Here is a 27,765-nt window from a genome sequence, read left to right on the forward strand (position 1 = left end):
AAGCAGTATAATGGAGTCAAATTAAGGCTTATTACAGGTCTCATGAACAAGTACTGTGGCTAATCCTCAGCCTTCAAGGTTAAGGTGAAACAGTTATTAAGGTCTGGTGTAAGGAGTGGCATCAAGGCTGCAATTATTGCTTTCCTGAGAAACAGAAACCAAGGACTCAGTCAGAGAACATGAATAAAGTGATGGAAAAAGAATGTAAACAAATGAATACCATTAAAAAAACTAATATGTAAGTGAGAGACAAAATATCTGTCTTTCAAATCAGTCTGTAGAGCTGTTTACACTGTATGCACAGATAGATAATCATAAAAGTTTGAGCAAGTTAAAACAAAAAGACTAAACTGAACCTGTCATGCATCCTGAAGAAAAGAGGGGTGGGCTGACTTTTATAAGGCAAAGACAAGATGACTTGATTCTGCCAGGTTCTGAGAAAAGACCACATGGTGTTGTCGCAGTAGGTGGAGTAATATATGTGGTAGCAGGCTTTGTGTTTGAACCCTACAGGTTCAAAAATGACTCACACCAGGCTGTCAGACATACCTCCCTCTGTGTGTCTGCCAACCTCTGTCTGAAGCTGAACTTCTTTTCCCATCTACTCTGCCCCTATGTACTCCGCTCTGCCTATGGATAAGCTCCTAATAAGGTGTCATAGAAGAAGAATCAGGTTGCCTACTGCAAGCTCTTCTTTTAAAATAAGGAATGATTTGAAAACCGTATATATTGTGATTCTCTGAAGGCTGCTTCTTGGATGAACTACATCAGCTTCGATTATTTAAATCAATAGAATGATGAATGAAAGGACAGAAAATCTCATAAGGTGTGTCTGCACAGTAACCAGAATCGCAGATGTAGAGTTGGAGACTTGCCTAAAGTTTGGAATTTATATCCATGTGTGGTTCTGGGTTAAGAGAAGCTTATTCCAAAAATGGATGCCGCTGTGGTTTCTCATGTGATTTAGTGCCTTCCAGTGTTGTTCTCTCTAGTCCACTGTAGCGACATGCTGGTATATTCACCAGAAAAGAAGAAAAGCTATATTGTGAAAACAACGAGTTGTGACATGTGCTGGTGTTTAATGTTTCAAAACCTGATGATGTTACTTCTGAGTATTTTGGAAGTCCACTGATGAAAGTCATGACCCCTACAATACCCTTCCCACAATTACAATCAGCTGAAGGCCAGGTCAATCACTCATAATATCTGCTTCCCCTCTGTGACTCTGTAATTCACTGTGTGGAAGACGAACATAGATGATATTCATAGCCAGGCTTTTGGAAGCAGCTTTGTGCTGAACCTGTGGATATAAGCAGCTAGTCATCATTTAATCATCAAATTCTTTCTTTACAGTGCTGAGTCATACAGTTCAAGTGTTTTTCAGCTTGCCAATATGTAAACTATTGCAATTATGAGTCACACAATTTTCTTTTCTTTTTTTTTTTTTTAGCAAATTTACGTTTATTTAACTTGAATTATAACTTTTCAAAATTCAAGTCTATAGAATTTGGAAAACATCCGGGACTCCCAATAAAAAGGTCAGAGTCGACTCTGACTGGAGCTGATGGTTTGATCCCCAACTTCTTCTGTCCATGTGTTTTACTGGCTTTAAGCAAGACTCTGAACCCCAAGTTCATGCATTACCAAAATACTTTACATGGATCTCAAACATTCCAGCATCATCCATGAGCACTTCCCTTGGCCTACATGGACCAGACATCAGCAACAAAACATGTGACACTGATTAAATCAGACAAAGAATGAAAAGGATGAGCTGGAATGGCGGTGGATCTGCAAAGCAGTTTGCAGATGCATGGCAAGCTGCAGCTAAACGTCCTGTAGATTTCCTAATTAGATGTGCAGAACGGTTTCACTTGAGCCATCAGCTAGACCGGTCTGCTGGAATTGTGGTTGAGCCAGACATTCTGGCCTCTTGCTGTGCGCCGCTCGATTTTCTGCTGTAGGAAGGCTAAGCAAAGGTAAACAAGTACCAGTGGTGAGGGTGTTTGAATGTGTGGCTGGGTGAATGAGATATACTTTATTAACTGCTCTCTCTCACTCTCTGTTTTAGTGCATTGCCTTTACAGTTCCCATGCATTTGACACTTCCAAGCAGGCCTCATCATATCCCCATGTGATGTTATAAATCTTCCATGTTGATACTGTATCTTTTTTTAACTGTCATGATGGAGGTCCCAGCATAGATACAGGTTAGCAAATGTATCTTTATTATCCATTTATTACCCTATTTTTGTATCTTTCATTGTCCATACGATTGCTTCATCTTTTAAAAACAACCACACATCCCAAATTATTCCATATCAATCCAGGACTATATGGAGCTTTAGGAGCATTTAAACTTTGAATAATTTCATTACTCTAGCCTATAAGAGGAGCTTTATCTATCACATAATCTAAATTACACTTCAGGGGTATTTTTCAGCCTCAGGTAGACGTAATTTTGGGGGAAGCTGTAAAATAGCGTAATTGGGTGCTAGAGAAGTGTAAAAGCTTCAGCAGCAGTGATACAGCTACCACTAGCAACCTCCTGTCATGTAAAAGCAGAATGTCAAAACAGACATGGAGGGATAGGGCTGCCCAGGGTGCGTTCAGGATTATGAAATGACTTCAAGCTTTAAAATGAGAAGGAGGCTTAAAATGGCAATACTTCTGTTGGAGGTAAATCTGATCGATCAGACATCCTACCAGTCATCACTGCAACACTCATTCTATTTGCATCAGTTGTGATGCCACACAAATAAATATTTAATTCAATCTCATCCCAGCCTGGTGAAAATGAAACCAGCTACACCGCAGGCAACGTTATCAATAAACCTATTTATCCGAGGGAAGTTAAAGCAGTGCAGATTACAGTTTTAGATATGCAAACATTTCTTGAGGTCAGAGCTGCTGTAGAGCCCGAAATGTTTTTTGGCTTACTTAAACTTTAATGTAAAAAGCGAGAGAAGTGCAAATTTTATGGTTTAGCATGTAAGCCTGACACAGAGCGATAAGGAAAATACAAGGACGGGGAAAATCTGTGAAGCTGAGCCATCTTGCTACAAACGCGAGCTCGATGGCCAGATATACTTTTGATGAAGTCCATACTCATAAATAGAAAACAATATTTTTTTGCCAACTTGTGCTTGGAAAACATGTGTTCTGGCTGCGCTCACTGAGGTTAAATAAATAAAACTGCGACTTCTCAGCAAGCAGTGATTCGAAACTAAAACAGTGTTTGTTTAACTGGAGTCAGTAAAATATATGAGCCAAGAAGTTCTGTTGGAGTTTTGAACTCTGTGCAATTATTGAGAATTTCTGAGAAATTGAAAGTTGAGTCTCTTCTAGTTTAATGTGATCCTGCAAACCATTGTGCTGATTAACTGACCTCTGAAATTGATGACAGACTTTATTATTTTATTAGTACAAAATGGAGATGTTCAGTAGTCATATAAAATGAACCTTTGCTGCTCTTTAGTTGTTTTTTTTTTATAGTTTTCTTTATGGTTTTGTTCATTGGTATAGTTTATAGTAGTAAAAATTGTAATATGAACCCATTACCTACTTTCACCCTACTATCACCCTATTAGAGCACTTCGCTCTCGCTCTGCAGGCCTACTTGTTGTTCCTAGAGTATTTAAAAGTAGAATGGGAGGGAGAGCCTTCAGTTTTCAGGCCCCTCTTCTGTGGAACCAGCTTCCAGTTTGGATTCAGGAGACAGACACTATCTCTACATTCAAGATTAGGCTTAAAACTTTCCTTTTTGCTAAAGCATATAGTTAGGGCTGGACCAGGTGACCCTGAATCCTCCCTTAGTTATGCTGCAATAGACATAGGCTGCCGGGGAACTCCCATGATGCATTGAGTTTTTCCTTTCCAGTCACCTTTCTCACTCACTGTGTATTAACAGACCTCTCTGCATTGAATCATATCTGTTATTAACCTCTGTCTCTCTTCCACAACATGTCTTTTATCCTGTCTTCCTTCTCTCACCCCAACCGGTCGCAGCAGATGGCCCCGCCCCTCCCTGAGCCTGGTTCTGCCGGAGGTTTCTTCCTGTTAATAGGGAGTTTTTCCTTCCCACTGTCGCCAAAGTGCTTGCTCATAGGGGGTCATATGATTGTTGGGTTTTTCTCTGTATCTATGAAGCGCCTTGAGGCGACTTATGTTGTGATTTGGCGCTATATAAATAAAATTGAATTGAATTGCAATTCAATTAAATATAATTGAATTGCAATTCAATTATATTTAATTGAATTGCAATTAAATATAATTGCAGCACGGTGGCACGGTGGTTAGCACTGTTGCCGCACAGCAAGAAGGTCCTGAGTTCAATTCCACCATCAGGCCGGGGTCTTTCTGTGTGGAGTTTGCATGTTCTCCCCGTGTTTGCATGGGTTCCCTCCGGGTACTCCGGCTTCCTCCCACCGTCCAAAGACATGCAACTTGTGGGGATAGGTTAATTGGATAATCCAAATTGCCACTAGATGTGAATGTGCGAGTGAATGTGAGTGCGAATGGTTTTCTGTCCCTATGTGTTAGCCCTGCGACAGACTGGCGACCTGTCCAGGGTGTACCCTGCCTCTCGCCCTATGACAGCTGGGATAGGCTCCAGCGCCCCCCGCGACCCTGGATGAATTGAATTGAATTGAATTTTTAAGATACATCTGTTCACCTGTTTGATAATGCAAATATCTAATCAGCCAGTGATATGAAAGCAAATCACTGTATTAATTCTGGTCAAGAAGGCCCGATGAAGTTCACACTGGGCATCAGAGTGATGAAGAAATGTGATTTAAGTGGCTTAAGTGAATGTGGCATGAATGATGGTGCCAGGTGAGCTGCTCTGAGTTTTTCCCAAACTGCTGATCTGGTGGGATTTTCCAAAACAACCATCGTTTACAGGAATGGTTAAAAAAAAAAAAGAAAATAACTCAAATTACCACTTAGCACCAAAGTATGGTGAAGAGCACCTCTGAATGCATGACATGTCAAACCTTGACGCAAAAAACAGCAGCTCTGCACCAGACTAAGTGTCACTTCTGTCAGAAACTCGGGCTACAGTTCACAGGACCTCACCAAAATATGGTGTGATGACTCTTCATTTCTGATGCAACATTTAGATGGCAGGGTCCAAATTTGGCATAGACAACATGAAAGCATGGAACCATTCTGCCTTGTCAACAGTTCAGGATGGTGGGGGTGTAATGGTGAAGCCACATTGAACCCCTTAGAACGAACTGAGCCTCATTTAAACAACACCACCTATTTGAGTAATGTTACTGATCATGTCCATCTCTTTATAAACGCAGTGTACCATCTTCTACTGGCTGATCCCAGCAGAGTAACACACACTGTCACAAAGCTCAAATCATCTCAAACTGGCCTCCACCGTCACCCTGTCCAATAGAGCACCTTTGTGATGAGTTGGAACAGGTGATTCTCATCATGGGCGAGAAGCTGACATATCTGCAGTAACTGTGTGATGCTGTCATATAAATATGGACCAAAATCTCTGTTTCCAGCACCTTGTTGAATCTGTGCCATTAAGAATTAAAGCAACTGTGAAAGCAAAACGGGTCCAGCCTGATATTATTAGGGTGAAAGTGTCCAGTGAATGCATATGGCCTGATTCTCTTACTCGTGTCATATAGGTTGTGTCTAAAACTATTTATCCATGCACTTTCAACTCTCTGTGTAAAGAGGTCTATGTACACAACTGTATATTGACTTCATTTTATGCTGTTGCTAAGTGCCTGCCGGTCATAGGTGGTAGTTTGATTGTATCTATTATTGTAGAGTGTTTACTTTACAATATAAAGCACATTGAGGCGACTGAAGTTGTGATTTGATACTGTATAAAAAAAACTGAAATAAATGAATTTTTAAAAATAATGTAAATTCTCAGGTAATTTTTCTCTATGATGGTTATTATGTCATCGATGTCACACAGTGAAACATCACAGACCAGCCTTATCTAAATAACAAAAATACCAACATGCATTTTGGCATATAATATAAATGCATGTTGTACTGAGTGAACATCTCTACCAAATGAATAAACATAAATATAAATACTTTGTGGAAGTTTATGTTGTGGTTGACTGCCGCTATCCCACACATCCATTTGTCTTCTTTTTCCTCTGGTGCAGGTCATGATGGTGCTGACCACTACATTAGTTGTCATGGAGGTTTTGTGGGCTTTGTGTGATCTGTATAGAAATAAACAATATGAGCTGAAGATGTGAAAAGAGGCAGGCAGCCCTTATCCTCTGACAAGAAACAAGTGTAGCATGATGCATAACACAGCATGGAAGAGGAATAAAGATCAAGCTGTCCTGCTGCTTCACTTCTTTACTGTAAGACATAGAAATATCTGCTCTGCATTATCTGACAAAGTATGCATGCAATTTTTGCTGAATTTATTACAGTGCTTTGTCATTCTGACATTAAATTAAAGTTTCTATGTTTAATAAATATTTTAGTTCATTGGTAAAGGTTAATTAATTTTAAAGCTATAGAGACGGGAGGTTAATTCCTGTTTGGATTTACAATGCTACAGCTTATTGTGTGTTTTCGGGGCCTAAATTTGTTTACACATTGAAAAAATGAGAAAAATCCTTAAGGAGAAATTTCCTGTGACATGTGAATCAATGGTTTGTATGTAGCAGACTGAACTACATTTAGTTTCAGCTCTGTCTGTAACACAGATTGAGCTGTAAAAGTAACAATAATGGTAAGATTTGACAAACAGTTATGTAAACAGGAAATTAATCTCAGTGTAATCTCCACTAAAGAAATGGGTAGCTGTAGTATAAGCCTGTGTGTATACGTGCACCTATGTTAGTATGCATCTGAAAATCTCTTATCTTTTTGAATAGTATTCACTTTTCCATAATCTGTTTGTGAATCTGCACAACCACACAGGAGTTTTTAGTTATTTTGGCTGATTAGACCTACAGTCATGTTGTACAGAGATTAATTGAGGTGGAGGAGTACAAGATTACAAGCAGTCAGCGCAGGCAAACACCACAATAGTAGCAGGCAAAGAAAATCTGGGCATTGAAAGAAGGAAAATGCTGCAAGGCAGGTCTGATAACTGGTCAACTGAGAGAAGAGCCAAAGATCTTAGGCAGACAGCCCAAGGGCTGGTGAGCACATGCACAGATCCAGTGGATGGTTTTGTGGTTTGTGAGCAGGAGAAACAGAGACTTCAGGTAGATGGCCTAAAGGCAGGGCAGCTGTTGAATGTGGAATACGTCTACTGGCCAGCGGTATGTAGTGAGGCTGGATCCTCTTTGGGGAAAGCTGGGTGAGCTGAATTGTTCAGTTAAGTGCAGGTTGTGGGGTGATCAAAATCCTGGAGACCAGAGTTTCAAGAAACCTGCCATGAACCAGAAGACAGAAGATCGCTGGCAGTCTGAGGATTGACCTACACAACTGACTCTAAGGTGGACGAGAGGCCAATCAGGTTATCAGACAATTCAAGGACAGTTTTTCTACCTAAACTGCTCCTCTGTTGGCCAACTAAGTGTCAGGCAAAGCAATGCTAGAAGTTTAACTTGCTGCTAGCAATCATATTGACTAATGGCTATAGTGGTGCTAGCTAACTGGCAGAACTAACCAGGTGGGAGGACTAGGCAAGTAGTAAAGGTGGTGGCTGAGGCAGAGGATCATGTATAAGGATGACATGCAAAAATTTTCAACAATCTCCTGTTTCCAAATGGATCTTTCCAAATGTTGAACTTCAGAGTTCTCAGAAAAAGTGTCTAAACGTATCAAGTCCCTCCAAGAAATATTGAGAATATCAGAATATCGAGAAAGTTGCCAGATTAATTCATGTCAGTCTGTGCTATCAGGAGTTCCTCCTCCATGACTTTCTCAAGCTGACAATACCCCCAGATGAAATCAGCAGCCCTCCACCGCGTCTGTGTACAGCTGTCCCGGAAACGGCTTTGTCCTCCAATCTAATGGTTTACCAGAGCTGAACTGAAAAAGCAAAACAAAACCCAAATGTATAAGCCAGGTGTAAGTAATAAAATGAGTAATTGACTAGATTTAGCTGCTTCATGTTTGGGTGTTAGCAGCATCACTCCATGTCCTCCTACCTCAAGTACACAACTACACTGGATGAAAGATGTTTTCAAGCATTTCAAGGCTGTCAGATGTGATGCTTAGAACAATCATGCATTTACCTGACAAGTCCTGTCTTAAAGCAGCCACACCCAACGTGGGGCTTGAACCCACGACCCTGAGATTAAGAGTCTCATGCTCTACTGACTGAGCGAGCTGGGCTTGAGCTGCTGCATTAGGAAATATCATAAGATATGTTAAGCTGAAGCATGAGAAGGGCTCTTCTCTCTGAAAGGACCATGACAGCAGAACTGGATCTGAACAGAGGAGATCAAACTGGTGATGATGTTTGGTCAGAATGCACCACCCAGCATATCATATCATCTGCACTGGTCCGTCATGGTAAAGAGAGAGATCCAACTGTAAAAGCAAAGCTCTTAAATCACCGGTCGATCTATGTACCCACCCTCACCTCTGGTCATGAGCTGTGGGTAGTGACCGAAAGAATTAGATCGCAGACACAAGTGTTGGAAATTAACTTTCTCCGAACAGTGGCTGGCCTCTCCCTTAGAGATAGAGTGAGACGTTCAGCCATCCGGGAGGGGCTCAGAGTAGAGCAGCTGCTGCTCCACATCGAAAGGAGCCAGCTGAGGTGGTTTGGGCATCTGATGAGGATGCCTCCTGGGCGCCTCCTGGGTGAGGTATTCTGGGCATGTCCCACCGGGAGGAGGCCCTGGGGCAGATCCAGGACACGCTGAAGGGATTATATCTCTCGGCTGGTCTGGGAGCACCTTGGTCTTCCCCCAGATAAGCTGGAGGAGGTGGTTGGGGAGAGGGCTGGGCTTCTCTGCTTGGGCTGCTGCCCTCGTGACCCGGCCCCAGATAAGTGAAAGAAGATGGATGGATGCATGGATGATGGATGATTGGTGTATAATCACTTTATACCAAGCATGTTTTCCTTACTGGTTAAATAACTGAATAAATAAACATTTTATTTTTATTTATATATTCAATTGCATTTTACTTAAAATCTTTGCTTCATGTTTATTGAGTTGAAGAATATTTTTTCTGCAAGAATCAATGCTTTACTTAATAGGCCGCCACCTCAAATGGTGACAAAACCTGGCTCACAAGGAAAGAAAAAAAATTTCCAAGTAAAAATAGGATGAACTCAACCATATTCTATTTTTATATACAAGTAAGTTGATTTGTCGGTGTAATCCACTGCATCATGTGGCACAACTAAACAGCACAGATAAACATAGAAATATAAAACACTCGTTGTGCAGCTTCACGGAATTCACACACCGTGACAAGACTTCAAAATTAGCATGAACTCGTCTCTAGTGACGGTAGAAGTATGAAAATGTGCGGGACCAGTAATCAACTCGTGGTCGCTGAAGCGAATCCGAGTCTGCAGTGCTCTTTCCCTCTCTCTCTCTCTCTCTCTCTCTCTCTTTGTCCCTCCCTCCCTTCAGCTTCAGTCAGTTGCCAGTTTATTGCCGCCTCTCTCATCCTCCTCAACGCTTGGCTATTCAGTGTTTAAACTTTCCTTGAAAGAGACTTACCTCCCAGCATCCTCCACTACAGTTATTAAACCCTGTCTTTGCCTTGAACTTGAGCCAGGATTGATTGTCACTTTCCCCTCGTGCGTGGCTGCAGGACGCGTCTCGGTGCGCGCACAATGGAAAGGAGAACGCGTCCGGTGCGTCCGCCCCGGTCCACCTCCTGTGCTGCTACTGCTGCTGCTTTTGTCTCCGGGACAAACTGACAAAACCCTGCCCAGGAGGCAGACGCACATCCCGGGCTGGAGGATTTGCGTGCCCCCACTCAGAAGATAAACCAGAAACGGAGACTGAGTCGTAAACCCCGAGAGAGAGAGGACATGGACGTACTGTAGCCAGCAATAAGAATATAAGGAGGATGTTGCCCAGCTATAATTAGACATAGAGCTCAAACTGCAGGGAGGCAGAACAACAAACAGTCTTCACTGGTGAGTACACCTTTTTTTCTTATTTTTAATTACCTAAATGCGCTGAAGGGGATGTTCAAGCGCGCCCTTGCATCCTTGACACCAACAGCAGAGGTCATCTGCGCTGCTGGAGGTATTTGAAGAGGAATAGACGGAGAAAGTTGGAGGACGTAGTACAGACGGCATGCTGAAGGCGTTATGAGTCAACTTTTCAAAGTCATTTTAATCTCAGTTAGAGTACCCGGCCCTCACAGGGGTCACAACCGCAGAGTAGCATCGTTGCTCGCACATAATAAAGAAAAAAACGTGAACAAATGAGGAAACTTTGCAGATGAATGGAGCCGAGTTACTGCTGTGTTGACGCGTCGCATTGTTTTATGTGAAGAGAAAATAAAAACGTCACGGTTACAAAATGTAATCTAAACTGGACTATACTATTACTATTTCTGATATTTCCGAGTTAGTTACTGGAACATTATGTCAAGTTTTTATTTTATTTTATTTTTTCGTTGAAACAAAGTGGGATTCTGTTGCTTTCCACGTTTTTTGTTTTGTTTTGTTTTTGTTTTCCTTCCTTTCCTTTGCATGGGGGCGGAATGATGACATTCAAAAAGGGTGTGCTCAGGTCTGTCCTCGCGCGCCGCTGGCTCAGTCAGAGCGGGTGTGGCCGTCCGCGTGTACGTCCCTGCTCTGCTCAGCAGCAAATACCTGCACCAAACTGGGAATGAAATAATCCAGCACCCGTGCGCGCGCACACACATACACACACAGTGTGGCGCGTGCGCACGTGTTTATTCATTGAACGTCCGTTAATCCACCTGTCTCCAGGGAGGATTAGGGCGTTTTGGGACATTTTGGGACCTGTTTTTCTTTTTTTCTGTTTTTTTACACTCGCCTTTCAACAACATAATTCCTTCAGCTCTACTACCCCCCCCCCCCTCCCCCAGAGAAAAGGAGCCACAAGTGTCGTTAAACACGCTGTATGTGGTGGAAGCGCCTTGCTGCTGCTGATGTGGTTTGCGTGCAAATAATTTTGGGAGCCCAAAATGGGTTGGTGTTCCGCTGATGGGGTGTGAAACTCTGACATGTGTCAGCACAGAAGAATTGTGGCTATAAAATGAACTCATCAGGATACTCGTATTTAACAGGGCTCATGACAGAGACAGATATTTATTCAGTTTCAAAGTCATTTCTCATACCCTGAATGCTCAAGCACTTGCTGGCTCTACTGGCATGAAAATGGAAGGCGATATTGGCAAAGGGTTGGTCCTCTCTCGGTCTGCATGTTTGTGTCTGTTTCTCTCTCTCCCTCTCTTCCTCTGCAGTGCCATAATTCCTAAGGCTTGCTTCATTTGGCTGCTTTAGTGTGGCTCTCCCAGTGTTAAAGTGAGGGTTTGATTCCCACTGGTGATTAAATACTGCAGTTTCCATTTATCGACAAACATGCTCCAATGCTCAGTAATTGACTTTCCACCTGCCAAAAAACTAAGTTGTTTTTTTTTTTTTCTGAGGTAGGACTGCGTAGCACATGATTTCATTCATTTTCTGCTTCTGCCGTGCCTGCCACCAGAAGTGGATATGCAAAACAGCCATCTCTGTCTCTTTTCGTTTTTCACACTGTGCTTGTCAGAGTGGACGAGTGAGGAGACGGTGATTGACTAATGGTTAGAAATACAGTTGGACTCAGAATGGCTCATTAGCCGAGGGACTGGGCACGTCAGACCAGCCACAGGAATGGTTCCATGAATATCGCTCTCTGTATCGCACACTCGGACTTACTTTGTTCTGCCTCAGGATATTCCCTTTTGAAAATGCCACACCTACAACCCCCCCCCCCCCCCACACACACACACACACACACATACACACACACCTTTCATTGGATTAATAAATTCAAGAAAAAACTCTACGGGAAAGGACCTTCTCTGAATGACTGGGTGATAGAAAAGAGCAGTAACTGTAGAGGAGGAGATCAGAGTGCTGGAAAATAGATTTAGGAATGGAATGAACTGGAATTTGATTGTGTGGTGGACTCGTGGGGGGGGGGGGGGGGGGGGGTGTTCATCTCTGCAGACATGTATGGACAAACCGCAGCAAATCATTCATTGTCTGTGTGCTGCATACAATTATCTTTCTGGCTGTGCGCAGCTCCCTGCAGGCTGTGTTTTCTGCTGTTGTATCCCTGAGGAGCACTTTGACTTTCGGACATTGTTTTGTCAGGGTTAAGGTAAAAACCCTTTAAGATTAAATAGCTGAGCTTCTCAAAGCTTCAAAAATACTTTTCACAGAATTCAGCGGAATTAAAATCCCTGTCGAGAGACAGGCGGCGTTAGGCCTTCTATCTCAAGCTGCCTTTGTTAACTTCTCGTGGCAATTTGTGATGAGGTCACGACTTCTAATCTGTTGATTGGTGTCAGTGAATGTAATGTATGTTGTCAACAACATATTTACATATTTACATTTTGCATGTCCACAAATACAAATTTGTGTTGTGCTTTTCCTTCAGCTAAAGCCCTAACTGTAACTGTGTGGACACTGGCTTCTGCATGACCACTGGTTTCAGCATCAGGACTGCCATAACAAAAGATCATATATACTATTGTCTGTCCATACAGATGTGTTAGGTAATAAAAAAGAATATGATTTGCGCCACGTATTGTTTAGAACATGGTACAATAGCATCATTTTGGAGAGGTATCCACAGAAGAGCTTCATCTATCTGGGTCTAAAGTCTCCTGGATAGATTGTGGGAAAGGTGTTATGGCCACGTCCAACCAAGCAAAGTCCCTAAAGGTAGACAAATGCTGCAAAGATCACATCTCCTAGCTAACTTTCTGGAGAAGGGGCATCTTGGTATTCCCCAGGAAGAACAGGCTGGACAGAGAAACCACCTCCCAGAATTTGTTAAGCAGTAGATAATGCATTAAAGGATGGATTTAGAGGGTCCTGGATAGTCGAGGCCTCACCTAGAATGCAAGTCAGTCTAGTTCCAAATTACACAAAGTCAGACTGTGGACAGTCCTGTTTTACTACATGGGTCTGAGGTGTGTGCAGGTATTTGCATTTTTGGATAATCCTTTATTGATACCAACATTGTATTTGACTTTTTTTTTTTTTTGTAGGCCCACTTCATCATTTGTATTTTTGATTCTTTATCTGTTTTCTCTGTGGACAAAAGTAGACCTTCACAGGCCTTCCAGGACACATCTCTCTTAATCATATCACAGTGTAGAAAGAAAGCAGAACAATCTGAGAACAAGAGCTGAGAAAAAGTGTGTCTCAGCTGTCCAAAAAGTCCACTGTTATTAGTTTGAGTCAGTGTTTTGTCAGAAAAACATGCCAGCATTGATGAAAGGGACCGATACGCTTGGAGGCATATGATTCAGATGAACTGGACACAGGTCTCACCTGGAACTCGATTCCCGTCATTATTTGTAATAGACCACTGTTGAATGTGGAGCTGCCAGGCAGAAGGAAAAAGTAAAGGCCACAGAAAAGATTCATGGATGTAGTGAAGGAGGACGTGCAGAGGGTTGGTGTGAGGATGCAAGTGAGAGGGTGAGATGGAGGCAGATGAACCCTGAAAGGAAAAAGAAAAAGAAGAGCACTATTTTTCCTTCTACCCTGTTATCATTTGGAATATATATCAGAGAAAATATATCAGAGAATTAGTTGGACGTATAATGCATTGCAAGGTTCTGACTAATGCTTGTTGGTGACTTAAACATTAGTTTTTCTATCGAGGCTTTAGAATTTGACCACAGTTGCTTTGTGGTTTCCTCCAGTTACCTGTATTTTTAGATCCACAGCTAGCTGAGGCTGGACTAGGTTGCTTCATGTTACTGCATGAGGGACAGAATCAATCTTGTGGATTTGAATCCTGATTGCAGATCAGCACTCTTGCGCAGCTCCCATACAAATATGTTTCATTTAGCTTTAGTTCTCCTCCGTGGAGTCACGCATGGTCGCGAGCTCAGACACAATTGCAGTGATTGCCAATTCTGGTGTTCTATGGCAAACACCAATCAGATTCCTAAGTGCCAATCATTGAGCACAGGATCCACTAAAGGTTTTGTAGTGCTCCGCTGGTGCTAATCCTGTTCTGCCTTGCACAAAGGAGCAGATACCAGTCCTGCTGATGGGTTAAGGACCATCTATGGTCCTGTCCAGCTCTCCTACAATAACTGTCTGTCTTTTGTCCATGTTCTTGGGACTGCTGAGAGACACTGCAAACCTTCTAGCAATGGCACATCTGGATGTGCCATCCTGGAGGAGTTGGATTACCTGTGCAATCTCTGTAGGGTCCGCAGATTGCTGATCTCTACCCTATTCAGATGCAAAACTAGTAAAAAAACAAACAGAAAAGATGAGGAGGCAGAGAATGCCAGTGGCCTCCACCTGTAAAACAGGAGTTTTAGGAGTTTTATAAGTTTCGCAAATTATTTTATTACCGATGTTAAAGTATATCGCATATAAGTTACATTGGTTTTGTCAGTAACCGCTTGTATTCAACAGCTCATGGGCCAAATTTCTAAACTGGCCTCACAAGTTGCTACAACAAAAAAAAGAAAGACAATGTAATGAATGACTTTTTGTGCAACAGTGAACGTTTGCCATCTTGTGCACATCTGCCTGCTCTTCTGCCAGACCGCTTTCTTTTTCTCTTTCTCTCTTTTCTGCAACCCTTGACCTTGTCAGCTCTGCTCCTCAGACCTGAAACCTGTCCGATTAAGCTTCTGTGCCTGGGACTTCACCCATTATTTGCTCAGATTAGTTCCCCACACTGTGGATTTCTCTTGGTTAAGCCAGGGTTACCCCGCTGCTCTGCACAGCCAGCAGTGTGCTGGATTCTCCATGTGTCTCCAACCCTATTGTGCCCGAAAATAATTGTTCAGCTTTTATCTAACTAAAATCCCCCATCAAGCTAGTCCTGCCTCATGATAGAGCAGTCTTCAAAATATCTTACTTCAGTAGATGTTACTAGGCAACCTGGTGTGCAACAACCATTGAGCGCAGTGTTTTCCATTCATATCTGTGGAATCAAAATGACTTAAAAGTTCTACGTATAAATGGACATATTTTTGTTTTCCTTTTCATCCCATGCACCCCCAAATTCACGACATGATTAAAGAATCCGTTTTAGCAAATGTCATGAAATACGAAATCATGGGGTTTCATTTAAAAAGACAAATGTCTAAAATGGTGAGTAAGTGTAATTAGAAAAGGTTTAAACTCAATCAATCCTGTTTTCCCGCCATTTTATTTTTTTTACCTGGAGTCAGGGTCCCATCTTAAACAACCTTAAATTAGACCATAGAGGAATGGGCTGGAAAAAATATATATTTTTATATATGAGGAGACAGGAATACAGAGCCAACTATACAGTCTTGGGTTACTTTTATCACAGAGACCTTGAGAGGCTTCATATGTCTTGTGTATAGAGGTTTGTCTCTGACAGACAAGTAAACATGCTGCAGTGAGCTTAGAGGATTTGAAAACATAAGAAAGAGAAAAAACTAAACTAAAGAGAAAAGAAGAACAAATCAGAGAAGGCAAACAAGATGCTGGCCTTTTGTGTTTTTTGACCTTTTCTGTCCTTTGCTGTGTGGATCAAATTAAATGGAACTGCCTCAGTCTGGTAGTTAAATTCACCAGGTCACCAGGGGCAGAAATAATCCGCTCTAATTCCAGTTGCCAACCTCAATGTATGGTTGTGAAAATCCCAACGGCTTTGTTATCTGTAAAGATGTGTGGCCACTTATTTAACATCATTTAAGGTTTCTTTGTATTATCTGACTCACATATTACAGTGAATATGATGAAAGAGTATCCTCAGCCACAACTGTTTTTTTTTTTTGTAGCACTTATACAGAAGTACTATGGTGAGACAACAGTTAGTATGTGGCTGAAACTGTCTGTTACACAGTGGGTTTCAGTCAGTTTGTACATGTATCACATGATGAGAAAACACACTTTGGACAATGCTGTGCTATGACAGACATTTACATAGTGAGAAAACTGAAAGATCTTCTGTAATTCATATGATCAGATTTTAGATCCACTACTGTAAGTGGTTAGATTTCATAGGATGGAGAAAAACACACACATCCAAGTCCAATTTCAAATGGCCAATACAAAGTAAAAGCCGATCACAAATTCTTTTTTTTTATAACCAAATTCCCATTTTTTGTAACACCCACAGAACGCTGATGCTGATTTGAATAATTCTCTTGCCACAAGCTCCAGAGTGTCAAACTGCAGGCACATTCAACATTCAGCTCAAAGACAAACTGAAAATAAAGCTTCATGCTACTAGCATGAAGCACCCTCAGCTGGAGGAATAACTCAATTATCTGAAATGATTCTGTAAACAAGATTGGTTCATTTTGGATTCTGCTTAAAGCCTTTGCTGGGCATTTTAAACTTTTTTTTGTCCTCGGGTATAATGCCACAGTGAAAGCAGTTCAATAAAAAAGAAAATGTAAGACTGATGAGAAATAAATTGAATGTTCTCAGAGCAATGTAAAGGTTTGAACAATGTGAAAAGACCAGGGAAAAGAACAGTACCTCAAGGAAAATAAAAACTAAATTAAGATAATGATTTGGATATAATTAAACGGGAGCCGCTCTTCATGCAACATATATAGACCTCACACCAATACACTGCAAAAACATGTGTCATCCAACTTTAAGGCTAAAACAGATACTTCTGTAGCATCCCTCAATATTTTCCAGCCTTACTAGAATAATGTCCTTAAATATGTTTACATTTACATTAAAGCATCACTTTATTAGGTACATCTTGGTAATTCTGGGTTGGATCACTTTTTACCTTCAGTAATGCGTGTGTCGACTTCACTTCCATGGTGTGAATTTCCCGTTCAGTTACATCCCAAAGGCGCTGCATCCTCACAGGATGGATCTATCCTTTCATAGTGTTTGTGCCAAACTTTGACCCTACCATCTGATTGTTGCAGCACAAATTGAGACTCATCATACCAGACAGGAGTCACACTTAGTGTTGTACTACACTGCTGTAGCACTTCTGCTTCAAGATCTGATGTGCAGTGTATTCTGAGATTATCTTCTTCATGCGAGTGGTTATTTGAGTTATTTCCTCTATTTTAGCCATTCTCCATAAACTCTAGAGATGTTTGTGTGGGAAAATCCCAGCAGATTAGCAGTTTCTAAAATTTTCTGACCAGATCACGTGGCACCAAAATTCATGCCACATTCAAAGTCATTTAAATCACCGGCTTTATATATGTTGATACAGGGCAGGATGGATCCACGCTTTCGAGTTGTTTACACCAAATTTTGAGCCCACTATCTGAATGCATCAGATTCAAGACTCATCAGATGAAGCAATGTTTTTCCAATCTTCTGTTGTCCAACTTTGGTTAGCATGTATAAACTATAGCTTCAACTGTTTGTAGCTGACAGTTGTGACACGTGCTGTGTTCTTCTGCTGCTGTGCATTCAGAGATGCTCTTATGCATACCTTGGTTATAATGTGTGGTAATTTTTAATGAATGTTGCAGTCTGAACATGTGTGTATGTATATATATATATATATATATATATATACATACATATATGAATGAGAGAGAGTGTCAACTCATTCGGATGAGCTCGCCAGTATGCTCAGATGTACCAAATCCTAGGTGATACTGTCGTATCAAGCTGTGTTGCTTCTGCTCCCTGTAGCATCCTTTGAAATCATATGTAAGTGCGAGGTAAAGTGAGAATTACATCCCATCTGGCTTCTTGTAGATTTCACTTGGTACGTGCTGTGGCCACTGCTATCTGTTCTCATTCATATGCACCACTCTGACTGCAGAGTTATTTTACAATTTCCTTGCTGTTTGATCTCCTTCAAGCTCTCCACTCTGGGACTGTCACTCTAGAGGGATGTGCACAGGGAGAGGGAGTTAAAACAGACAACGAGAGCTGGGGGAAAGAGAGTGTGTGGAATCAAGAGGGACAGGTGAGAGAGTAAGATTGACATGGGAAGCAGGTGAAAAGTAGATGGAGATGGGTGAGAGTCAGCTGTATACTTGCTTCATGTTCACACCCGTCCTCTTTCCCAAGCTGTCAAACAGCCATTTTATTAAAGCTGTTGGCATCTAGTGCCAAACAGTAGCCCGCCACTTAACACTTAGGTCATAGCTGTGGTGAGACTTGGTTTTTCTCACTGTAAACTCCCTTAAGAGTTCAGTTCTGTCCTAAATCAGCTGCATCCAGCATGGGACTTGAATCCTTGACCCTGAGGTTAAGAGTCTGCCAACTGAGCTAGCTACTTGACGGCTTGTGAAATAGATATGACATTTTCTACTCAAGTTGAGCACTCAAAGTGCTTCCTAATACAAGTCTTGTTCCCCCATAAATTCATGCATTTCTGTTTCTATCAAACCTGATGGATCAGTGGAAACTTGGCGTTCCATGTTGAATCAAAATATTTCATCATGTGAACACCCCCAAAGTTCTACTTTGTGGATTGCTTTGCCTTTTGAGTAACTTCTTAAGCTTGCCAGACTTTGTAGTAATTACCAGCAGTTTAATCTGCATTGTAAGTAAGTTCTCCACTGTGACTGAATGCCTCAGTCAAAGTGGATCATTCCAATCAATCACTCTGATTTGTTGCAGTAGGAGTGTTCAGCTGATTAACCCCTTTCTCATGAGGTCTAGCAGGCAGTGTGTTTTTTGATGATGGTCGGAAAAGCGTGAAGTTGTCGTCTACATCCGTTTTTCGGCATTCCTCAGGTGATTTCAGAACCTCGGGTCATCGTATGTTTGCATGTAGCTAATCTGATCTGGACTGATCACCTGGGGAAGCACATCGTCAGGTCACAGGCCATTTATTGATTGACGTGCAAACAATCAAGTTCTGCTAGCCAGCTGGGCTTTGCATCGTTTCTGTTGCTGAACTTATAATTTCATTGTTTCTTTACCCCTCGTGAATTACTTGGAGTGTTTTTCGTTCCATGAACTTGACTAGAATTGACAATTGACATTTTGTAGCCATTTCTCTCATTGCTGCATTTCAAAAGTGGCAGTTTTGGTGAATCAGACACTCATGACTCGTCAAGTAAAGCCTCTGACCAGCCAATTGGTAGCATGGAGTCTGACCAAGGCAAGGCAAGTTCATTCATATAGCACAATTCAACAACGAGGTGATTCAAAGTGGTTTACAGAGACATTAAAAAACAAAAACAAATAAAAAGCATGATTTAAAATTGATTAGAAAAAAACAGTAGATAAAATCAGTAGTTAAAATGTAAGTTTTGAAATTTAAGCTTAAAAGTGTGGATTTGGTGCTTTATTCAAATGCAGCTGAGAACAGGTGAGTCTTCAACCTGGATTTAAATAAACTGAGTGTTTCATCTGATCTGAGGTTTTCTGGGAGTTTGTTCCAGATATAAGGAGCATAAAAGCTGAATGCAGCTTCTCCGTGTCTGGTTCTGACTCTGGGAACTGATAAAAGACCAGATCCAGATGACCTGAGGGATCTGGAAGGTTCATACTGGGTCAGGAGGTCACTGATGTATTTTGGTCCTAAACCATTCAGATTGTCTGACTGATTTTTTAGGTAGACCTGTAAAGATGCTGTTAATAATCAAGCCTACTAAAGAGGAATGCATGGACTAGTTTTTCCAGGTCCTGTTGAGGAATCAGATCTTTTATCCTTGAAACATTCTTGAGGTGATGGTAAGCTGATTTTGTTATTGTCTTAATGTGTTTTTCTAAGTTTAGGTCTGCATCCATCACTACACCCACATTTCTTCGACAAACTCACATTTTAGTACTTGCTCAGCTCACTTGGGACCCTGGCTGAGCAGGTAGCAGGGACTTGCTTTTTTCAAGCTTGTTGAAAAACTGTACAGTTCTGTTCTAAATCCTGGGGGTTGAACCCACAACCCTGAGATTAAGCGTCTCATGCTCTACCGACTGAGCCTGCCAGGCTTGATGCCTAAAGGTTGCATGGTTACGTTCAGTAAACAGGCACATTTTAACCGCCCTTGCAATGATTTGTTAAACCAAATGCTGTGGTTTCAGTGCCTATATGAAATTAAAAACACTGGTACTAACAACAAAACCTCCTTGTACTTTGTATAACACCCACAGAATATAAATTGACAGACGCGAGTTATTCTTTCATTCAAGTTTGTAATTTATTACCGGTTATTTGTATCTTCACCTCATTTATTTGCGTGATAACTTTTTAAGATAATGACACAGCAACAAGGAGTGAACGTGAGCATGAGTGGTTGTTTGTTTCTCTATGTTAATACTGCACTTGACTGGGGAGAGTACGCAGTAGTGTACCCCACCTCTTACCCTATTACTGCTTAGATAGGCGCTACATGAGCTGTGACTCTGAATTCTATTGATAATCCGATGTACCTGTATGTTGAACTTTGCACAGTTGTCCCATTTAGTTATTTTCCTTATGTTCTTCAAATGTTGTTGTCTTGGTTTGGCTTTTCATAACAAAGCGAGCTGAATCAAAGTCTTTCTCGAAGCAAGTTCTTTACTCACGTGCCATGTGGCGATGCCTGCAGGGAGTTATTTAAAATCATGTATCTGAATGTGTCATGATCCTGGGTCCTTTTGACCCAGCGTTTTGTGTTTTCTCTTCGATTTTGGTTCTGTTCTCTAATTGGTGTTTACCCTGTTCCCCCCCGTGTGTTCCTGTTTTATTGTGAAGGTCTGCGTCTTATGTGAGTGTTTTCAGTTTGCCTCCCTGGTCTCGTCATGTTAATCACTCCCAGCTGTGTCTCCCACCTGTGTGTAATCTCCCTGTGTTCTCTGAGTGTATTTAAGTTGTATTTTCTGTCTTGGTAATCGCTGGTTCGTCTGTGTTGTTTCCCCTCGGTCTCCCTGCGTCTCCCCGTATGTATTTCTCCGGACCTCCCTGCATCCTCATTCTGGTTTGTCTTATTAGTTTACCCAGTTTAGGTTTCTGGTTTCATGTTTTGTCGCCACCGCTGTTTGTACTCACACCCCTGTAAATAAACACTCATCTGCACCAGAGCTGCCGCATTTTGGGTCCTATTTCATATTCCACACGGCTTGCCCCGGCAAACCGTGACAGAATGAATGTGGAGGTTTGTGAAAATCTGTCGTAAACTGATTGTACAGGAGACAAATGTACAGACAGCATGACAGTGTTCTGCATGCTTCTTGACAAATATTATAAGCGTAAATTAGACTTAAGGAGATAGTTATAGAGATCCTCCATAGTCAAAGCATACATGCAGAGCATTGTCTGAAAAACAGACGGTATGTCTGAAAGGTTAAATGGAGACAGAATAAGATCATATGGACCATTTAATTTCATTCAGTAAGGTCAGCTTGACAAAGAAAAGTAGCAGTCATCACTTTTCACTGAGAAATTCAAGGAAAGATACGAATTTTGAGTGAGTGTTGCTCACTCAAAAGCAATCAGAAATCAGAAATAAATGGTATTGGAAAGAGTCTCTCCCTGTTGTCACGACAGTGTTGTGTCTCCAGGTATCAAGGACGTTTGCTTGAGAACAGACCGTACCTTCAGAAAGGTACGGTGTATGACACGTCGCTTCTGTAGTCATACAGCTGTATAAAACCCAAGTGGCTCGTGCTTATCTGTACAGTACAGTGGTCGTGACTAAAAACATGCTCCCCTCGGACATTCGTTAATCTGCACTCTCCAAGTTATCAGACAGCGCGAGCGAGTGCAGCTGTAAAAAAAAAAAAAAAAATCAGCGCACATCGCACCTGTACGCATTACCACACGAACACACGCCTGAAGCAAAGTTGCAAGATTGTCGTTTAATAAGGCAGCCACGACAGAAGCATTCATGCACCTGTGCACATGCAGTCAAACGAACATGTAAATGCTATTCTTGCTGTTAACTTTTGAGTTTTGGATTGCTGAAAGCAGTACCACACACACACACACTTTTTACCCCTCGCCACATGCCATATTCCAAGTATGTCCCACAGGTACCTGCAAAGTTTCCATCAGGGGAAAGAATTAGCTTCACACCTGTCAGTGGGCGTTTGTGTCTTTGCATATGTGTGCGCCATGGCTAAGCAGCACTGAGACTACATAAAACTCCCTGATGTCATTTGCCAAGTGGTGGAGGAGCTTAAAATATAAATGAGTGAGCACACACAATTCAATTAAATAAGGAAATCAAATGTTGGCATGTTAGAAAAATGTCAATCACGTCCTCACCCTCTACCTTTTTCTGTCCCCCATATATACGTCCCTCTCTGATTACAGTTTGTTTTGATGTGATCGACATAAAAGAGAGACAGAGCCTGTGTGGTGGGAGCACCTCCAGGCTCTGGGAAACAATCATGTAAAACTGAGATTTTTATTTATTTATTTATTTATTTATTTATTTATTTATGTGTTCATTTGAGTGCTGAAAAAATTCTTTCAGCTATGAAAGCCTCCCCGCAGGCGGTTTGTCTTTCTCTCTCGTCTTGTATTTTCCCATAATTCCTCTGCCTCTCTCTTGCAGTCGTCCTTTACTCTTCTTCAGTTTCACCTTTGTTCATCATCGCTATTGTTCATTCTCTTCCTCTTGCTCCATCAGCACTCAGTCTTTTTGTCCGCTCTGCCCTTAGTATTCCTCTTTCTCCCTTCTTCATTCCTTGATTTTTGTCTTTCATTTTATTTCTTTTTTCATAAAGTCCAAAGATACAAAGACCCATGCAGTCTCTTAATCATTGAATCCATGTGTTTTCAGTCCCGTTGCAACCGGTGTGTAAAAACAACAACCCAGCCATCTGCCTTTACAAACATTTATGAGAAAATGTATCATTCTAAAGATCTCACTGATTCAAACATGCTGGATGCTGCCAGTGCAGCAAGTCAGTTCATAAAATTCTTCCCTCCTAGATATTCCGCCATCAACTGGAAGTGGCGTTACCACAAAGTGGAAGCGTTTAGGAACCACATAGTCAGTCAGAGCCACAGAGCTCCAAACCTCCTCTGACATTAACATCAAGACAAGAATTTCATGGTATGGGTTTCCACAGCTGAGCAGGCTGTAGGTGTAATGCATGGGTGGCCTAGTTTGTGATTGTGTTTATGGTCCATATTGTTTATGGTCAATCTAACATAGTTGCACGTGTGTGGTCTTTGTTAAACCTGTGATGCTCCATGACAACAGGTACCCTAATCTGGATAAAATCCAGGGCTGAGAAAATGGCTGGGCATTACTGACTTCATTGTTGTGCTTAAATTGAACTCCCATTGTCCCTGCTGTTAAAGATCCCCTGTAGTTTGAATCTGCCACCCCCACCTTTCAGCGGTATGGAAGGTTCTAAGCGGATGATGAGCAGTGTGTGTTGTTCAGGGTGGACCTTGGGCAAATATTGCTGTCTCGTAAGACCAAAGATCTTTTTGTTTTTTTCTTGTGCCATCAACGTTCTTTAAATGATGTTTGGGAAACTTCAAGTAGGATCCATGTCTTTTACTCAGGAGTCAACTTCCTCTTGTGTCTAGCCCCAAGAAAGATCGACTGAGAGTGCTGATGGCCGCAGAGAACCAATGTAGCCTTGTTAGACTTTCCGGTGGGAGGACTGGTTACTCAATTTGGCTGGAGAGACAAATCTTGCAAGAATCCTGGTGGTTCCAAACTTTTTCCATTTAATGGCTATGAGACCGCTGTGCTGCTGGAAATGCTCAGAGCTCCAGACATAGGTCTGAGCCGTGATCTATGGCACTCCACAATTTAATCACAGCGGTCTACAGAGAGTTGCTTGGATGTCATAGCTTTTTCCTCCCTGCTGTGTAGTGTGGAATAGAGGAGATATATATACACACACACACACACACACACACACACACACACACACACACACACACACACACACACACACACACACACACACACACACACACGAGTGATACCCTCTAAACTGCATCCAATACATTGAGTTCATCACGTCCAGTAGAGTTCTAGACACATCTCAAGGGTAGTTAAAGCCAAAGCAAAGGGTTTAAAGACTATTCTAAATTTAAACATGCAGTTTAAAAAAGAATCTGAACACATTTTGTCAGTTTGTTGTGAATTTTTGGATTATTGATTGATGCAACGCTGATTTCTTCAGTTTTAAAAAGAAATCTGCATGAAGGGGTCTGAATAGTTTGTGTCTCGTGGAGTTTACGCCTTTTTCTGGATTCTTTTCTTTTACCAGTTTCCTCTTTTTTTTAAATTCTGTCATCATATTATAGCCCATCCCTTTCAATCCTTACTTGTTACCTCATATTTGGACTTCCCTTCTCGCCTTAACTTCCACATCTCCCTCATTTCTTCTATTTTGTTTGCTTCCACTTTCCATTAGTCTTTTCCTCCTTATATTGTGTTTCTTATTCCTGCTGTTTTTTCTCTAAATTATGCTTTTTTTCTTTGCTTTAAGCCATCATTCTGTGTGGATCTCTCCTCACTCTCCTCTATCCGTTCCTTCCCTTTTATTGAAGCGAATTCCTTCCCTACAGCGCACACCCTGGGCTGCATGCTTCTCAGCCACCCCTGTCATGTCCTTCTGTCTTTATCCTCCCGCCTTTCTTCTGTCTCTGATCCTTTTTACTCCCTTCATCTTTTTCTTCATGGTCAGTCTAGTCTCTTGTTTGCCTCCTTGTCGTATTTTACCTCCTTCTATACTTACAAGCTTACCTCATTTTTCTCCCTCCACACTTCCTAGTGTTTCTAATCTGTTTGTTGCTCCTCTCCTCCATTCGCTTCCTGTCTTTTTGTTCCTGCTTTGTTCCTCTCACACTCCCCTGGGTTTTTCACTCCTTGGCTTTGTCTGTCATACAAACTGTGGCTTTACCCATCCTCCTGTCTCGTTTCTTCTCTTAAAACTGTCCTTTCTTTCCACTCTTTATCTGTGCTATCGTCCTTCTTTCATACACACTTAATCTTCTTATCTTCCCTTTCTTATTATTTCTTCTTCTGACTTTTCTTCCTTCACCCTTCGTCCCCTTCTACCTTTCATATTTTCCACCTGTTTTGTATTCCCCCCACCTCTTTTCTCTCTGAAACCTTAAGGAACAGTCCTGCAGTGTGACTGTGTCTGATACAGTTCCTACTCTCTCTCTCACACACACACACACACACACACACACACACACACACACACACACACACACACACACACACACACACACACACAGTCTCTGGTTAGTCTTCACTTGAAGGTGATGTGCTTTGGGGATTTGTTTGTTCCACTGCTGTCTGACAGTTTGACACACACACATATACACTTCAACTACCATACATGCTGCTAAGCACAGTTTACTTGCTAAAATACTCTCTCACTTGTCAGTTTATCAACTTCACATCTCCTCACCCCTCTGCTCTGCTGTTTATTTTTCATTCTTTCATCCGCGCACTCATTAAAGTGCGTCTAGCTCAGCGTGCCAAGGATGCCGCTAAGTCTGCAAGGGATAGAGGGTCTTTATTCGCTACTCAGTCATCGGGTGGACAGCTTGAAACACTGTCTCCAGGAACATTAAACTGTAATATTAAAGCTTCATTAAGCCAGCTTAGGTGAGTCCATTAATCACAGATACTTAACCTTTGATGATGTCACTGACACACACACGCTCAAACTCATAGATTTAATGGTCATGGCCTCGCTGCACAGTAGAGCGTAATTAGCTTTTTCATTAATTTCCTTGTTGTAGCTGAATGTGCGTAGCAGAAAAACAATAATGAAGGAAACATTGTTTGTTTTTTTTTTTCTTTTTTCTTTCCTGCAGCAGTGTTAAAAAAGAGAAACCAAGAGAAGCTAAACATTACCGACCAAGGACCAAAGAACCGTGTTACATCCTTGATGTATTGCAGATTTCAACCATACCTGATCTTTTGGACAAGAAGACATAGGAGGAAAAAAAAACGTGTTGATGATGTTAAATTAGCTACAGCACAAAGACCATTGTGACTTTTGACATTCTGGTGATTAGCAGATGACAGAAAACTCTTTACGTGGTCTTTGTTTTCATGGCATAAATCTCAGCGTGACTGTGGCTGATTTAGGTCATTTGTCTCCACTTTAAACCCCATGTGTTAAAATCGGGCAGGCCATGAAGCTAAGCTGCAGTCACAGCTGGTCAGATGATCTCAGTGCTGACAGCTCAGCTTATACCCTTTTGTACATCCATTCAGCAGATGTTGTACGAAGTGCGCTACTCGAGCTGCTTTCACCCATAGCTGCTCCACATCTGAAACCCATCAATGCCACAACAGTGCAAACTTATTGCAATTATTGTGCAATTAACTTGAGATCTTGTTGTCTTTGAAATGGTTGCTTTGAAGACGGCGCCCTTTCACAGTCAGTTGCTCTTTTCAAAGTGACCTTGAGGGTATCAAGAAACTTCAGTATGATGTCTCTTCACCATTTAAACAGGTCAAGTTGACAGTTGCATGCAACCTGTTTGTGATCTGTTGCTGTCTGCACACTCTCTATAAATTCCTGTTGAGTACTTACAATCAGAGTCCAGGTAGAGCCTTATAAATCTGAAACAGAAATTCCTCCATAAATAGTGACTCATAGTTGCTTCATCACGGCAATTTAACTGCAAAATTACATTGGGGCTTGGTGACTGTGTTGTTATATAGGAGTATAACCAGACTATAACCAGTTGGCAACCAGCTGAGTCTAGTACCCTCTTACAAAGTAATGCGTCATAGACGAATTGCTTCCATGGGCTCACACTGACTACATGTGGACAGTTTGTTTGTGTTATTTGTTTGTGTCAGTTTTTTGCAACCCTTTGCCAACCTGTCTGAGAGTGAGAGTGACTGCAGTTGGTCCAGCTTAGACCGTGATTGTCTAGAGACAGATTGCCTTCCACCAGATGACCTGTGCAATTGTCTGGCGGTCCAAAGCGGTTACTCAGAGGTTGATTGGTGACTAGTTGGACACTGCAACTAATTGCAATCGGTTGCTGAATATCAATGTGATCATTTGTTTTTCTAGTCACAAGGAGGTTGCTACTAGGACTGGGTGATATGACCCAAAATTCATATCTCGATATTCTTTAGCTGGATGGCGATATACGATATATCTCAATATTTTTAAAGCCATAAAGTAAGAACAAAAAGAGAGTTCTTAGACAAAACTTTGTCCCAGATGTCACACAGGCACTTTTATTAACATACAGCGTAGATGTACAAGAAAAAAGATTACTCAGAAATAAATTATCAGCATTTATTAAATAATAATGCTCCATAAATAAAATAAAACAATGTTGTTTTTGTGCATAACAAAAAGCTCACAATTGTGCAGTCGAAATGTAAAATAAAAGACACTGAGCATAATAACAAAGACAGATTTCACAGCTGCTCTTTTCCCAAGTTCTACTGCGTGACTGACAGCCTGGAGTTTGAAAACCTCTTTGTAACCACGTTTCTTAACAGGTACCATTTGTGGTCCTTATACACACAGTACGGTAATATTACGTTGAAGCACAGTACGTATCACTCCACGAGGCTCCTCGGTAGCCGTAATGCTCTGACAATCCATCAAGCGGTGCGGGTTCGTAGCTTACCAAAGTCGTACCAAAACATTTTTGAAAGGTTTCTGAGCGCCGTGTACCACATAAAATCGGTTCGCGGTCAGTAAGCACAACCAATCAATCAATCCGAGGAGACTTGTTTATACCCCACAGACGGACAGCATTTGGGCAGAACGTCCTCTCTGTCAAGGGAGGCCATC

At 41.6% G+C, this 27,765-nt stretch overlaps 1 protein-coding gene across 3 annotated transcripts in view; it reads left to right on the top strand.

Moving 5' to 3' along the window:
• The first annotated feature begins 9,590 nt into the window (after positions 1 to 9,590).
• The window catches only part of htr2cl1 (5-hydroxytryptamine (serotonin) receptor 2C, G protein-coupled-like 1), a 221,281-nt gene continuing 203,106 nt past the window's right edge, over positions 9,591 to 27,765 (top strand). For all 3 annotated transcript variants that reach the window (XM_085264523.1, XM_085264531.1, XM_085264542.1), the window contains exon 1: positions 9,591 to 10,065. The gene's annotated coding sequence lies outside the window, so the exon portion shown is untranslated. The remainder of the gene's footprint in view (positions 10,066 to 27,765) is intronic.

The sequence above is a fragment of the Mchenga conophoros genome, linkage group LG3 (assembly GCF_057382185.1).
Source record: "Mchenga conophoros isolate Kocher_MC1m ecotype Shallow Benthic linkage group LG3, M_conophoros_male_GT1.1, whole genome shotgun sequence".
Lineage (NCBI taxonomy): Eukaryota > Metazoa > Chordata > Actinopteri > Cichliformes > Cichlidae > Mchenga > Mchenga conophoros.